The sequence below is a fragment of the Oryx dammah genome, unplaced genomic scaffold, assembly GCF_014754425.2.
Source record: "Oryx dammah isolate SB20612 unplaced genomic scaffold, SCBI_Odam_1.1 HiC_scaffold_5, whole genome shotgun sequence".
NCBI classification, from domain to species: Eukaryota; Metazoa; Chordata; class Mammalia; order Artiodactyla; family Bovidae; genus Oryx; species Oryx dammah.
In genome coordinates, this window is record NW_024070189.1 from 27551956 (window position 1) to 27564471 (window position 12516).

At 39.1% G+C, this 12516-nt stretch overlaps 1 long non-coding RNA gene across 1 annotated transcript; it reads left to right on the top strand.

Moving 5' to 3' along the window:
- The first annotated feature begins 10160 nt into the window (after positions 1-10160).
- LOC120863305 lies at positions 10161-12246 on the top strand. The gene is made up of 2 exons (XR_005720964.1): positions 10161-10528; positions 12099-12246. It is a non-coding gene; the product is annotated as an uncharacterized LOC120863305 (long non-coding RNA).
- The last annotated feature ends 270 nt before the right edge of the window (positions 12247-12516 follow it).

Genomic DNA, 12516 nt, shown 5'->3' on the forward strand with positions numbered 1-12516 from the left:
CAAGGATCGAACCCACGTCCCCTGCAGTAGAAGCACACAGTTTTAACCACTAGACCGCTGGTGAGTTCTTGTAGATACATAGATTAGTAGTCCCCGTTATCACCTACAATTTCAGGATGAATCTCCTGCAAGGCCAGTATAGATGTCATTCCTTGAAGAGTCAGGTTATACATTGTAATATAAATTATATTTTTATGATGTTCCCTTCCACATCTCATACTCAGTTCTACCCATCAGAGTAAGGCACACTCTTCACTGAAACCCCCTTTCCCAAGGCTTTTGCACAAAAAGACAGGGCTTTGTCTCCTTTTGGATAATTTGCTTCTAAGAGCTACTCAAAGCAGAGGGTGATCATATTTATTGGCAACTGATTTATCTTACTTAAAGTGCTAAACTTTAATTAAAATTAGAAATTTTATAATCAGACACACCTATCTTGCTATGTAAAACTGAAGCATTTTGCGTGGCTTTTATTTTTTTTCAATATAACTCATTCAAGAAAGTATAATTTAAAAGCCAAAATTTTGAACAAAATAAAAAAAGCACACACATTTGCTTTCCATACCAAGTGAAGCCCATTCTTCACTCATCTTTCAGAGGAAATTTACATTTAGCAAACTGAGCTGGCTCGTGTTAATTGTTCACCCTTGTTGTCTGATAGCTTCTACAGTCTAAACAACCAACATGTTAACATTTCATTTTCAACTAGCTACTTTGCTATAATGTGGGTGCTGCTGCTGCTGCTGCTAAGTCACTTCAGTCGTGTCCGAATCTGTGCGACCCCATAGACGGCAGCCTACCAGGCTCCCCCGTCTCTGGGATTCTCCAGGCAAGAATACTGGAGTGGGTTGCCATTTCTCTCTCCAATGCATGAAAGTGAAGTCGCTCAGTCGTGTCCGACCCTCATCGACCCCATGGACTGCAGCCCACCAGGTTCCTCCATCCATGGAATTTTCCAGGCAAGAGTACTGGAGTGGGGTGCCATTGCCTTACTACTGCCTTAAAATATATGTATTTTAAATGTTGCAAATAGATTTTGAAAGAAGCTAATCTCCACTTCAGAGGTAAATGCATAAAAGAGTTGGTATAAATACTCTATACAGTGGCACATATTTCATTATACATTTTAATTTTCTCACAGACAAAGCCTTCAAGAAGTGTGTATCCAGCATTCCTTTTTACAAGTGATCTTCAAGCTAATAATGGAGAAAAATTAAGAAATCTTCTTATCTCTGTAGGTGGTTTTCCTTAGCAGCAAAAATGATCTCAGAGAAATTTCTTAGTGTAGTACGATTCCACATAGCTGAGAAAAGTAGAGAAGCAAAAACCAAAGGAGAAAAGGAAAAATATACCCAATAGAATTCGGAGTTCCAGAGAATAACAAGGAGAGGTAAGAAACCCTTAAGTGAACAATGCAAAGAAACAGAGGGAAACAATAGAATGGGAAAAACTAGTTTAGTTCACTCATTCAATCATGTGCAACTCTTTGCAATCCAATGGACTGCAGCATGCCAGGCTTTCCTGTCCATCACCAACTCCTGGAGCTTACTCAAACTCATGTCTATCGAGTGAGTGATACCATCAAACCATCTCATCCTCTGTCATCCCCTTCTCCTCCAGCCTTCAATCTTTCCCAGCATCAGGGTCTTTTCAAATGAGTCAGTTCTTAGCATCAGGTGGCAAAAGTATTGGAGCTTCAGCTTCAGCATCAGTCCTTCTAATGAATATTCAGGACTGATTTCCTTTAGGATGGACTGGTTGTATCTCCTTGCAGTCCAAGGGACTCTCAAGAGTCTTCTTCAACACCACAGTTCAAAAGCATCAATTCTTCAGTGCTCAGCTTTCTTTATAGTCCAACTCTCACATCCATCCATGACTACTGGAAAAACCATAGCTTTGACTAGAAGGACCTTTGTTGGCAAAGTAATATCTCTGCTTTTTAGCATGCTGTCTAGACTTGTCATAGCTTCTCTTCCAAGGAGCAAGTGTTGCTTAATTTAATGACGGTGACTATCTGCAGTGATTTTGGAGAGCCCCCAAAAAAGTCTCTGTTTCCACTGTTTTGCCATATATTTGCCACGAAGTGATGGGACTGGATGCCATGATCTTCGTTTTCTGAATGTTGAGCTTTAAGCCAACTTTTTCACTCTCCTCTTTCACTTTCATCAAGAGGCTCTTTAGTTCTTCTTCGCTTTCTGCCATAAGGGTGGTGCCATCTGCATATGTGAGGTTACTGATATTTCTCCTGGCAGTCTGGATTCCAGCTTGTGCTTCATCCAGCCTGGCATTTCACATGACATATTCTGCATAAAATTTAATAAGCAGGGTGACAATATACAGCCTTGATGTGATCCCTTCCCAATTTGGAACCAGTCTATTGTTATATGTCCAGTTCTAACTGTTGCTTCTTGATCAGCATACAGATTTCTCAGGAGGCAGGTCAGTATTCCTACCAGATGGTCTGGTATTCCCATCTCTTTAAGAATTTTCCACAGTTTGTTGTCATCCACACGTTCAAAGGCTTTGACGTAGCCAATAAAGCAGAAGTACCTGTTTTTCTAGAGTTCTCTTGCTTTTTCGATGATCCAGTGGATGTTAGCAATTTGATCTCTGGTTTCTCTGCCTTTTCTAAATCCAGCTTGAACATCTGGAAGTTCATGGTTCACCTACTGTTGAAGCCTGGCGTGGAGAATTTTGAGCATTACTTTACTAGCATGTGAGATGTGTGCAATTGTGCGGTAGTTTGAGCATTCTTTGGCATTGCCTTTCTTTGGGATTGGAATGAAAATTGACATTTTCCCAGTCCTGTGGCCACTGCTGAGTTTTCCAAATTTCCTGGCACATTGCGTGCAGCACTTTCACAGCATCATCTTAAAGAATTTGAAATAGCTCAACTGGAATTCCATCACCTCCACTAGCTTTGTTCATGGTGATCCTTTCTATGGGCCACTTGACTTCACATTCTAAGATGTCTGGCTCTAGGTGAGTGATCGATCAACCATCGTGGTTATCTGGGTCATGAAGATTTTTTTTGTATAGTTCTTCTGTGTATTCTTGCCACCTCTTTTTAATATCTTCTGCTCCTCTTTGTTCCTTACCATTTCTGTCCTTTATTTTGCCCATCTTTGCATGAAATAGTCCCTTGGTATCTTTAGTTTTCTTGAAGAGATCTCGAGTCTTTCCCATTCTATTGTTTTCCTCTATTTCTTCGCATTGATCACTGAGGAAGGTTTTCTTATCTCTCCTTGATATTCTTTGGAACTCTGCATTCAGATGGATATATCTTTCCTTTTCTCCTTTGCCTTTAGCTTCTCTTCTTTTCTCAGCTATTTGTAAGGCCTCCTCAGGCAACCATTTTGCCTTTTTGCATTTCTTTTTCTTGGAGGTGATCTTGATCACTGCCTCCTGTATAATGTCACAAATCTCTATCCATAGTTCTTCAGGCACTCTATCAGATCTAATCCCTTGAATCTATTTGTCACTTCCACTGTATTAGCATAAGGAATTTAATTTAGGTCATACCTGAATGGTCTAGTGGTTTTCCCTACTTTCGTCAATTTAAGTCTGACTTTTTGCAATAAGGAGTTCATGATCTGAGCCACAGAAAGACTAGAGATCTCTTGAAGAAAATTGAAAATACCAAGGGAACATTTCATGCAGATAGGTGCGATAAAACACAGAAACAGAAAGGACCTAACAGAAGAAGAAGAGATTAAGAAGAGGTGTCAAGAATATACAGAAGAACTGAACAAAACAGGTTTTAAAGACCCATATAACCACGATGGTTGATCAGTCACCTACAGCCAGACATCCTGGAGTGTGAAGTCAAGTGGGCCTTAGGAAGCATCACTATGAACAAAGCTAGTGGAGTTGATGGAATTCCATCCAAGCTATTTCAAATCATAAAAGATGAAACTATTAAAGTGCTGTACTCAATATGCCAGCAAATCTGGAAAACAGCAATGGCATAGGACTGGAAAATGTCAGTTTTCATTCCAATCCCAAAGAAGGGCAATGTCAAAGAATGTTCAAACTACCAGATAGTTGTGCTCATTTCACGTACTAGCAGGTGCTTCCCGAGTGGTGCTAGTGGTAAAAAACCTGCATGCCAGTGCAGGAGATGAGGGTTCCATCCCTGGTTTGGGAAGATCCCCTGGAGGAGGGTATGGCAACCCACTCCAGTATTCTTGCCTGGAGAATCCCATGGATAGAGGAGTTTGGTGGGTTACAGTCCATAGGGTCACAAAGAGTCAGACATGACTGAAGTGACTTAGCATGCACGCATGGACATACTAACAAGGTAATGCTCAAAATCCTTCAAGCTATCGATTCTTCAACAGTACGTGAACCAAGAAATTCCAGATGTACAAGTTTAATTTAGAAAAGGCAGAGGAATCAGAGATCAAATTGCCAACATCTGTTGGATCATAGAAAAGCAAGGGAATTCCAGAAAAACATCTACTTCTGCTTCATTGATTATGCTAAAGCCTTCGACTGTGTGTATCATAACCAACTGTGGAAAATTATTAAAGAGATGGGAATACCTGCCTCCTGAGAAACCTATATGCAGGTCAAGAAGCAACAGTTAGAACAATGGACTGGTTCCAAATTGGGAAAGGAGTTCATCAAGGCTGTATATTGTCACTCTGCTTATTTAACTTATATGCAGAGTACATTGTGCAAAATGCTGGGCTAGATGAAGCACAAACTGGAATCAAGATTTCTGGGAGAAATATCAACAGCCTCAGATATGCAGATGATACCACCCTGATGTCAGAAAGTAAAGAGGAACTAAAGAGCCTCTAGATGAAGGTAAAGTGCCCTTCTCATCACATGCTATGCATATGACTTATAACTGTGATACTAACCTTGACCACTTTGTTCAGATGGTATTTGTCAAATTTCTACACTCTAAAGCTACTCTTTTTTTCACCTTTTCCATACAGCACTCTTGGGCAGGAAGTTAATTCCGATGTGCAATCCAAACTAACAGAGTAGGGAGTTATATTCCATTTCCTTGAGGACAGAATATCTACATAAATTATGTGGAATTCTTTTTGGATGAACAATTTGTCTTTTTATCCAATTTATTTATTTTAACCAATCCTATTTTCGTATAGCCATTTGCAGTCATGAATATTTATTTTATAGTTTGGGTTATTATAAATACAACTGTATTTACTTTGTTGCTCAAATCATTTCAGCTTTGGCTGGGCCATTGGGAGAGTTTTCAGTTGGCTCCTGTATTTCTTTGACATTCTCCATCATTGTGGCCTTTTTAGGGTCTTTTTGTTTTGTTGTTCTGATTTTTTTTTTTTTTTTTTTTGAGAGCTTCCTTACTTTCTGGCACTGTAAGATGCTCCAGGGTCATTTTATATATTTCTTGCTCTAGTCCTAGAATTAGATGTTCCTCCAAGGAGTGCTGGTTTCTTTTATTGCAGAATGGTAAAACACAAAACAGCAAGATCTGAATGCTAGGTGTTTAACATTTTACGAAGCCCTGTTGTTAATTTATAATCAGTTTTTCCTGAAAAAAATGAGCAACTTTCCTGAACACTTTCCAGGTGACACATTTACACGTGGTAAAATCTGAAGAACATCTGGGATTTTTAGCCTGGCATTCCTGTCAATGGCAATCCAGGCGTACAATAGAAAATGTACTGAAGCTAGGCAAAGAACACTTTTTATAACCGTTTTTTGTTTATGTGATGTGAGTCAGATATGAAAGACAGCAACTGACTTGAATGTAATGTTATTTGTTACATTATAAACAATGGATGGCATCACCAGCTCATGAATTTGAGCAAACTCTGGGAGATGGTGAAAGACAGGGAAGCCTGGTGTGCTGCAGTGCACGGGGTCACAGAGTATTGTTACTTATATTATATCACAGTTTCCAAAAGTCACGTTGGTAAAACAGAAAGGAAAATGTGTCAGTCCCCTGCCCTACCTGCCTGCCTCAGAACCCTAAAATCATGAAAAAATTTCTTCTAAAAACTTTAAAAATGATTTTTTTAAGGTAAAGTTGGACTAGGCCAAGAGGATATTTTACTAAAACATTCCACTGGAGTCTTGGAGGAGAAAAGGGAGGTACTTCTTCCAGCTATGGGAGCACTAATGCAAACCAGTTTGGTATTTGGTTGATTCTAGTTTAATACAGCAGTGACCTCATTCTAGCCCCGCCCTATGCTGGGTTGGTAATTCTGCTCCCTTCATTTTGGCCATTCCAGTGTTTTCCACGTCTGCCCTCCCCACTCCATCCTTCTTTTTATACCTGGGGCGTATCTTCAGCCTTCATATGCACCTTGCTCCCACTTATACTTAACTCTCCCCTTAACTCTTCAGTTTTTGGTCAGTTCTTGAGACCATGATTTAAGCCTATACTATTTCAGACTCTTATTGAGCTTTTGAAACACAACCTAAGAAATGATGAATTACTCAACTACATGTGGTATATTAAACCTACATTTAGGAGTTCTATAATCTTGCCAAAGATTTTAAGAAAACTGTAACCTATGTTCTCATTTTTTCCTCTCTCCTGAGACAATATATTTGAATTAACATATATCTCTTCTCATTTTCCCTCTTCTTTTTCTCATCATAGTATCATTTAATCCAAGATTGCACCCAAACCAAGGATGTTTATACAAAATCCCTGAGAGGGGATTGTTTACCACCTACACAAACATCGTCATTGCTTGGAACTCATTTCTTTGTGAAGTTTGCTGTTTCATTTTTGGACAGATCAGTTTATGGAAAACTGTCCTTCATACTGAACTGAAATGTATCTTATCATCTGTACCCATCATTCCTAGACTCAAATGAGGCACTATATGTAGAAACTTTTTAAGAAAGCAAAACCCTGAATAAATAAAAAGGATATTAATATCAATTCTACTGTGTAGTGTTCGAAACTTTGACAACGATTAATGTCTTATCCAAGCCATGGGAACAGGTGAATGTGAAGATATGGCAAAGAATGCTCTGCACAGGTTTCTGTAAAGCTCCCTCCAATTTCACACTAATCCATTACTCACTGTTTTTGAAACTGTTCTATTTCCGCAATAAAAGACAAAGGCCAAGCTAAGCCAAGAGCTAGAAAATAGAAACAAAGTCAAAACAAGACCAAAACGAACAAAACAGAACAGAACCCAAGACTGAAGCCGATCAGAGGCCAGAAAAAGTAGGAGGCAGTTGATATGACTGAATCATCCCTGCTGGCTAGGACACTTTGGTCTCTGAGATCAGTGGAGGCAGTGATTTCTCTGCTCGCTGCTTCAGAAATATTTCTGCTTCTGTCCTCATGGTCAGAGAGATCTTCAGAATATTTGACAAATAAGCAGCAACACTGGTTTGGGAAAGAGTCCCAGTTGAAGGCTTGAGAAGATTCCCAAATTTACTCTCCGCAGGTCATTTTGAAAGCTGTCCTTAAGGCTTGGTTGGGTGTGCTCTGCTTGCAAGCTGAGCTATGGATGAGCTATCCGGCCAGCAGTCTTGGATTTGGGAGTAAAGAGAGGGCAAGAACAGAGCAGGGCAAGGCACAACTCCATGTCTGCTGGCGTCCACGAGACACATTTGGCAAGCACTCCCAAATCCGAACTTTCACAGAGCGTCAGAAATCACTGGAAGCCATGGGGTATGTCAAAGACTGTAAAAAGATTACCTTGATCCGAATAACACAGAATCCTCTGATACACACGAGATGGCCTATGAGGGAATTTCAGGCTCATAAAACTTCCCAGGCACTTCTCACAGAGAGTGAGAAATTGGTTCAATATATAACATAAATGACTAAATATGAGGAACTTCTAGATCCTTTGGAATTGAAATTAGTAGTATATATCATTTAGAACATAAACTCAGAGTTCATGATAAAGTCTAGAAAATGGCACATGACTTTCTACCATGATAATTAGACCCTTATATTCAGAGATCTTATTTATTTTTACAAAGACAAAATCTCAATGTTTTCTTAATCTCATCATGATCTTTCCATAAATGTTAGCTTTGATAGCAATTTCCTAAACTAGCTGGAAAATTTCTAAGATATTTATTGTACACACTACTGTTCAATGGAATGAATATAAATATATAAAATGCTCTTGGCCAAAACAAAAGATCATGTTGATAAATTTTCTTTAAAGATTAATAATACAATAAATAGTAAAACCTCACTTGGAATATTTAGCCAATGTGAGGAATTAAATCTTACATTGTGCCCTCCTCCTCAAACTGGAATATAATACAACAAGCCAAATTCCAAGTGGAAGCATATTAGTCATTCTTTTATTTTTTTTCCAACCTTATATAAGTATAATTGACAAATTGAAATTGTCACTGTATATTTAAGTTATACAGTGTGCTATTTTGATAAATGTATACATTGTAAAATGATTACCATAATCAATCAAGCTAATTAACATACCTATTATCTCATACTATTTTTTTCCTCCCCCTTTTGTGAGAAAGATTAAGTCTACTCTTTTAGCTAATTTTAAGTGTACTATACAGTATTATTAACAATAGTTTCCATGCTGTACATTCAGTCTGCAGAGTGTATTCATCCTAAATAACTAAAGCTTTGTATCCTTTCATCATTTCCTCATTTTTCCCCATCCTCCATCCTCTGGTAACTACCAAACTACTCTCTGCTTCAGAGAGGTTGGTTTTATACAATTCCACATATAAGTGAGATTATGCAGTATTTATTTTTCTGTATCTGTCTTATTTCACTTAGCATAATATCCACCAGGTTTATCTATATTATTGCAAACAGTAAGGATTTTCTTCCTTTTAAGAGTATATGGTATGTCTAGTTTGTGGAAGATTTTTATCCTAAAAGGGTGTTGAATCTTATCATCTTATCAAATGCTTTTCTGCATCTGTTGAGTGAATCATACAATTTTTTACTTAGGCATTATTGAATGCTAACTAAATGATACCATTTAGTACACAGAAAAATCGACTCTGTGTACAATTCAGAATAAAAATTAGGATTAGCCCTTCATTTGACCACAATACTGAAGTGGCATTCTGTATATCATGTCCCAAGTCCATTTTAACTATCTCTATTTTGTGTTTTAAACAACAGAATATAGCATGCTTAGTGATACTCTTCTTAGAGGAATTAAAACAAAGTCCTAGAATCAGCTTTATCTCTACCTGTTACTGCTGCCCAAGCATTGTAGTATGGATTTTGTCCAAGAAGATGAACTCCCTCTTTTCTCATAATACAGAGCATAATAGGCACTCACCATTTAACTAGCTACTTAAAAATACTTTCCATGGAAGATGATGTAAAGAAAAACCTTTCATCATATCCACCTACTTGCAGCCTCACTTTTCTTTTTCTTTCAAATAAACCTCCCAAGAAGCTTGCCCTGAACCGCCAAAAACTCCTGAAGTACATTCATTGACTCCTGAAGACAGAATTGGAGGGCAGACCTTAAAGGTCACGTAGTTCAGCCACCCCCACAAACACTCTCACTTCCGAGCTTCTTCTGGGTTATGTCACCTCCCTTAGTTCCCAATGGAATGAGACATTTAAATTACAACAACTCATTCAGAAACACAAAGCAGCTGCTGATTTGACTTGGCCTCAGCATTTGTGTTTGAGAGAGGGTCCTGGTTGTCTGGTTCACTCCCCAAAATTATTATAGATGATTCAGTTGGGTCACATGACACGGGGTTTAAAAAATAACAACCCTCTTATTGACACATGACCTAGAACTAAGACAGAGGACTTTAGTTCTTGTGATGAAATATTTGGCTCTGTGGAAATGTCACTAGCTTTGTTTCTTTTCACGTGGGAAGCCAATTTATATTTTCATGTTAGGCTGATTTTCAACTGTGTCATCCTTGTGGTATCTCAATAAATTGGACCACTCAAAAGGTGCTTTCTGCTCAGCAAAAATAAGCTACAAAATCTATTTCAAAGAAGAGACTGTAAGAGCCATTGTCTCCCCTTTCCATGCCCTCCCCGGCTGTGGGCTTGGTGACCTGGGGCTTTTACCTGGTGGTCTGATGAGTCATGGCATTAAAAAAAAAATGATGATAACAAGGATGTTTGGGTGGTGAGATGGAGAGGCAATTAAAAACCTGCTGGGTGGGCTTTTTCCTGTAGGGCCTGGATGCTGATTTGGATGATGTTAGTGGATTCTCTTTGTAGTGCCTACGACTATTCTAGAAAATGGAGTAGGAAAAGAATGTGAAGCCAGACCCATCAGAACAGACTGTCCAGATTCTTAGTCTCCGTGGATTTTACCCTCCTTGAAAGATCTCCAAAAAAGTTACTTAAAAAAAAAAAAAAATCGGTGATAAAGTTGACTTGGAAGAACAATCTGAACACAGGCAAGCCTGACCACAGAGGGAAGTGTGTCTGGTGGTGGGCTGCCATGTAACTCCCTATCTTGTGTCTTAAACCAGTTCCTTCTGCGTTCTCTCTCCACTGTGTGCAACCTCCAAGAGCCAGCTAGACCAGAGACTTTGGAATCCTCTCCCATCCCCCTTCCTCATCCATTCACACATGGTAAGTTCTCAAGTATTTATTGTCATTTCCTTGCCAATGGCTACCACACAAGTTGAGGGCCTCATCGCATCACCACAGGGACCGGCAGTGGTCTTTGAACTCTGTCCATTCTCTTCGCCTCATCCTATGTCCCCAGAATGATTTTTCCAAAATTCAAGTCCAAATACATCCATGCTTAAAAACCTTCAATGGCTCATCTCATTAGGATCCAATTCATGGGATGAATGAATTGGAACCTAATGAAGCATGGAAGGCAGATTTACAAGCCAACATGACCTATATTTGGGAGGCATATAGCTTAAGAGTGTGGATTCTAGAGTGTGAGTGGGAGCCTGACTGGTCCCTTTACCATATGTGTGATCTTCAGGAAGTAGTGAGCCTCTCTGAATTTCAGTTACTTCATTTGTAAAATAGGGAAAGTAACAGGATCTACCTCATGAATTGTTGTGAGGATTAAACTGTTGTTGTTGTTTAGCTTTTAAGTCATGTCTGACTCTTCTGAGACCCCATGGGTTGTAGCCCACCAGGCTCCTCTGTCCATATGATTTCCCCGGCAAGAATATTGATATGGGTTGCCATTTCCTTCTCCAGGGGGTCTTCCTGACCCGGGATCAAACTCACATCTTCTGCTTGGCAGGCAGATTCTTTACCAGTGAGCCACCTGGGAAGTTGGAGGATTAAATTAGATAAAGCAAAACACACTTGACATGATGCCTGACAGCTAATTACTGCTCAGTGCTCAAAAAGTTTCACTACTTTGTTGTTTTTACCTTTCTAGCTCTAGTATTTGCTTTTTCTCAAACATTCTTAGCCATATTCAACTTTTGTCTGTCCCCAGAGGATATTTTGATTTTCCACCATTTTTCAGGTCCTGCCCAGGAGGAAGAGGAAGACTTGATAGAAAAATGCTTAAAGGAGCTATGGATCCTTGAAAGTTACTAGACTTTGGGTTGAATGAGTGTGGTGTAATCCATAGTTGTTTCCCTACAATTATGCTGAGATATAAACTGTTGCTAGGATCAAAGTGGAAGACAGTCTCCTTTATCGAGCGGATCGGGTGGAGGCCAAGTTATAGTAGCAGATGAGTCATACAAAGCTGGTGAAAACTGGTGTTTCAGGAAGACAAGTTTAGTAAAAATGGGCACGCAGTGGGGAAATTCTGTGGAACACCATCCTATAATGCCAGTAAGGGGCAGATTCTTAAAAGTGCCACATCAGGTTGGGCAACTTTGCCTGGACTGACCTTCTTTGCTGATTTCTTCACATTTTAATGGTTATTTCAACTGTCCCTTGCCTATTTCCCTTCCCTAACTCCTGCAGTGTTATGTACCTACTCTTGGAAGCTCTCTAATTCATGGCTTCTACTAGAGCACATACCACGGTACATTAGTCATCTCTAGCCTATTATATGTCTTCCTTGTTAGGCTTTGACTCTGTCAGTCATATTCAGATACATGGTAGTATCAATCAAGGGACTGTTTGCTAAATGACAATATGCAAAGCAAATTTCTTTCTAATATATGTTTTTGACGTGGCTGAATTTTTTTTCTGCTCTTCTGATTTCTCTCAGGTACACAGTACTTTAAAAGGAAGAAAAATTTATAAGACCTTTGACTGACAACCTACAAAAGCATAAGCTGAGTCAGGATACCAACACTTAAATGCAAGGATAATGGAAAATAACATCTGACTGGGATAAATGGATCACATATAGTAGAGTAGAAACAAATTAGGTTGATCCACAGAAAAGCAAATAAGGGTTCTTGGAAGAATATAGGAAATGTAGAACTGGTAGTTCTGGCTGACCCGAGTGTAAAATGCTTCATTAACTTTGCTGGTAAATTCTTTTCCTGGCAATCTTGTTCTCTGGGTCTGCTATTTACCAACTGTGTGGTCTTGAGGAACTTAGACTCTGAGTCTCAAATTTCTCATATATAAAATGGAGCAAGAATGCTATTCTACCTACTTTATCAGTTTCGGCTTTCAAA